At 39.7% G+C, this 4,016-nt stretch overlaps 1 pseudogene; it reads right to left on the reverse strand.

The window, feature by feature from the left end:
• The window catches only part of LOC102810639, a 9,323-nt pseudogene extending 6,883 nt beyond the window's left edge, over positions 1-2,440 (reverse strand).
• Between the last annotated feature and the right edge of the window lie 1,576 nt (positions 2,441-4,016).

Genomic DNA, 4,016 nt, shown 5'->3' on the forward strand with positions numbered 1-4,016 from the left:
GACTCGATGGCACTTAACAAGAGTGACTGGTGGATTTAAACAGTTGACCTTCTGGTTACTAGTCCAGTGCTTATCCACCAGTGCCATATCAGGTGATTGCATTGATGTCAATTTTAATATTATTATTTAAATAGTATATATGGTTACATAAGGATCCTTAGTGGTACAAGGGTTAAGTGCTCAGCTACTTAACAAAAGGTCAGCAGGTCAAACTCACCACTTCTCCACAGGAGATAAGATTCAGTAATCTGTTCCCATGAAGATTTTAGCCTAGGAAAGCCCATGGTACAATTATGTTGTATCCTATATGACCATTAAGAATAGGAATATATTCGATGACACACAACAACCGTATGCTCTTAGACTCTTTGGTATATAAAACATACTTACAACTTTACAAAAATGAACAAGGCAGTTCTGAGAATTCGGATCCTGATAAGTCTAAGAGCTATTATGGTCTGACAGCAAAATCATCCTGAAGATGTGAGACAGCCAGTAAAAGCTGCCATTTTGTTTCTTCCTCAGAGCATCACATGTGTTTGACTTGATCACTGGGTTGCCTGGCTACTTTGTTTTCTAGAGTTACAATCTCTGATTATAGGGAGTCAAGAGGCTTTGTAGAATTCCAATTCAGCTGGAGTCATAATATTGTTATGTGCTGTCAAGTTCAAACCAACTCAGAGCAACCTGTATAGGGTTTCTGATGAAAGACTAATGGCTTTGAACCACCAATCTTGCAATTAGCAGTCCTGTGTCTGTCATAGGTCTCTACAGACATATATCATCTCACTAACAAGTAGTGGGAAGCGCTTCCTTAATGGGTTTCTAAAGGCAAAACACATCAGGAATGGATCAAAGTACCATCCAATGAAAATAAGAATGCAACAGCTACATTTTCCTGACTACCCAAGGAGACACAGATCAATGGAGGCCAGGTGGCATTTTATCACTTCACACCTGCAGCTTTTCTGGACAGATTTTGGCATGGGCTGCTGTTTGGCTAGAGTTGTGGCGGTGTAGTGGTTAAATGCTGCTAACCTAAAAGGGCAGCATTGGAACCCACCAGTAGTGGATCCATAGGAGAAAGATGTAGCAGGCTGTTTGGGAAAGATGAGTTTTTGAAACCCTAGGGGACAATTCTAATCTGTCCTTAAGTGTCTGTATGAGTCAGAATCAAAATCAAGATAAAGGGTTTGCTTATTAGTTTAGTAGTTTGTCCCTAAGTCTAAAAATACCAGCAGTGGGAGGAACTCTAAAGGACTCTCACAAGGTAATTTCCATAAAATCAGTGAATATACTAGTAAGCATGTGATTTAAGAAAACAAATACAAAATGAAAAACAAGATATTTACCATTTCAACACCAAAATTGAAAAAAGAATAGAGTCGGTTTTATCCAAGCTGCAGGGAAACAGCAATACACATTATTATTAAAAGATTTATGAAGGCAACTCAAATGGGCGAAACACCTTCCAAATTGTTTTTAGGTGTTTATCCTCATGAAGTACTATAAGATGTGCATTGGCTATCGTTTACCAATGCTAACTAGAGCCCTGTATATAACAATAAAATAGAAGAGACCTCCTAACACTCTCCAAAGCAGGAGATAGGTTCAATAATACAGAGTCTATTCATTCAACTGAATGCTATGGGCCATTAATATGAGTTTATGCTGTAGGAAAATACTTAATGGCATGGGAAAACAATCACAGTTTATTTGTTGTTAGTTGCTGTCAAGGCAGCTCTGATCACATGTATAACAGAACAAAATGGTGCCCAGCCCTACACAATCTTCATAGTTGTTGGCATGTTGAGTTCATTTTTAACTTTTGTGTCAGCCCTCATTTTTTGTTGACCCTCTACTTTACCAAACATGATGTCCTTTTTTAGCAACTGGTCTTTCATGATGGTGGGTCTAAAGTAAGCAAGTCAAAGTTTTGCCATTCTTGTTCTAAGGAACATTCTGGTTGTATTTCTTCTACAGCTAATTTGTGTGTTCTTTTGGCAGTTCAGTATTTTTTTTATCAACGCCATAGTTTGAACACATTAATTCTTCTTCTGTCTTTCTTTTTCACTATCCAATTTTGGCATGCATGCGATGGTTGAAATGACCATGGCTTAGATTAGTCAACAAAGGGACATCTTTGCTTTAAAACACTGTATTATTCAGTTTTATTTAAAAATTACGTAGATTGCTTTGAAGTTGACTTACTTATACAGTCATATCTCTTGTTCCTATTTTCAGTCTTGTAACTTTGTTTTACCTTAAACACTTCCATATCTGGTTTGAGTTGTGGGTGGTGGTGTCAGGTATAATAATCTCAGGTTGTTGTCTGCTGTTGTTGGTTCTCAGTCCGAAGAATGCACTTTAGCATTTTTTGTAATGTTAGTCTGATCATTACAAGTTCCTTTAACTTCTGTTTATCAGGAAATGTCCTCATTTCGCTGTCATGTCTGAAGGACTGCTTTGTCAGGTATTTGATTCTTGGTGGGCAATCTTTTTCTTTCAGGGTTGTGTATATGTTATTTAATTCTTTTAATTACTAGCAATAAGTTGTACACTACTAAAAAGTTGAATTTGCACACGTTGTGTGGTAGATATATTTACAACAATGGCCAAAAATAAAAGTAGCTGCCGAGGTTGCTGAGGTTGTTGTTGTGAAGTGCCATTGAATCAGTTCCGACCCATAGCAACCCTGTATAGGTTTTCCGAGGAGCAACTGGTGAGCTTGAACTGCCAACCTTGCAGTTCAAATGGCTTTGCAGTCTGGCACATTAACCCACAGCGCCACAGCAGGACTCCGAGGCTGCTGATGTACAACTAAAAATCCCTTGGGATTTAGTTCCTCAGTTTGAAGGCTGAGGCTCCTGTTTTCATGGAACTTCTATGGTTAATGTTTTTGTTCTACCTTCTAGCTTGTTGCATAGTTCCTAGGGGCTTAAAAACTTCTAAGCAATCATCTGAGCATAGTTGTTCTCTATTCACCTGGAGCAATAGAGGAAGAAGAAGAATCAAGAATTGGAAAAAGATATAAAATGTTTTGTCTCCCTGGATTACTGCCTCCTTTGCCGTGAGACTAGAAGAAGTGGAGATGAGCAGTTGCCATTACTGAACATTTCAAGAAAAATTCTGTAACAGAATCTTGATCAAAAAGGAGGACATGCAGAATAGAATTTCAAAGTCTCATGGACTCTAGACTTTCTGGAGCCTTACAGGTTAGAAAAACCCCTGAAACTATTGCCTTGAAATGGTCTTTAACTTTAAACCAAAACTACCCCATGAAGTCTTCCTAAAACCAAATTGTTTAGCTTAACTAGTAAGGAATATGTGACTTAAGCTTTATGCTCTATTCAAACCTATATGTGATCAGATTGATACCTGTGATAGTTAGGTCTGTGTCAACTTGATTGAAACGGGATTCCCAGTTGTTTAGCAGTTGCTAGTTAACTCTATAAGGAGCTCTGCTAGCGTAGTGGTTACGAATTGGGCTGCGAATCGCAAGGTCAGCAGTTTGAAACCACCAGCTGTTCTGTGGGAGAAAGCTAAGGCTTTCTGCTCCCGTAATGATTTACAGCCTCGGAAACCCTCTACAGGGTCGTTATGAGTTGGAACTGACTCCATGGCACATAACCATCAACCACCAGCTAACTCTATGATGATTTGCTATAAATAGTCAATCAATAGAAAGGATGTTTCCTTGAGGGTATGTCCTGCTCCCAATGTAATGGATATGCAAGAAAGACTGGCTTCCTCTTCCCTGCTGAATCTGGGTCTCAAATCTGGGTCATCTTCCAACCACTAGTTCCTTAACCTGAGCCAGGGACCTGCTCTATTGTGTGTTTGCCTCTTGGTCTTGGCCACCAAATTTGTCTGGACAACTGGATACCCACCAGAGGGTCCTGCATGCTTGTTCCTATTACCTTGGCTCATGTGATCCATGCTGCCCATGCTGCACTATGCCTGCCCAGGCCCTGGTCAGCTGTCACCCTGCTGCTGCCCCTGCTCCAGTACTGAGG

The sequence above is a fragment of the Chrysochloris asiatica genome, unplaced genomic scaffold (assembly GCF_000296735.1).
Source record: "Chrysochloris asiatica unplaced genomic scaffold, ChrAsi1.0 scaffold00133, whole genome shotgun sequence".
NCBI classification, from domain to species: Eukaryota; Metazoa; Chordata; class Mammalia; order Afrosoricida; family Chrysochloridae; genus Chrysochloris; species Chrysochloris asiatica.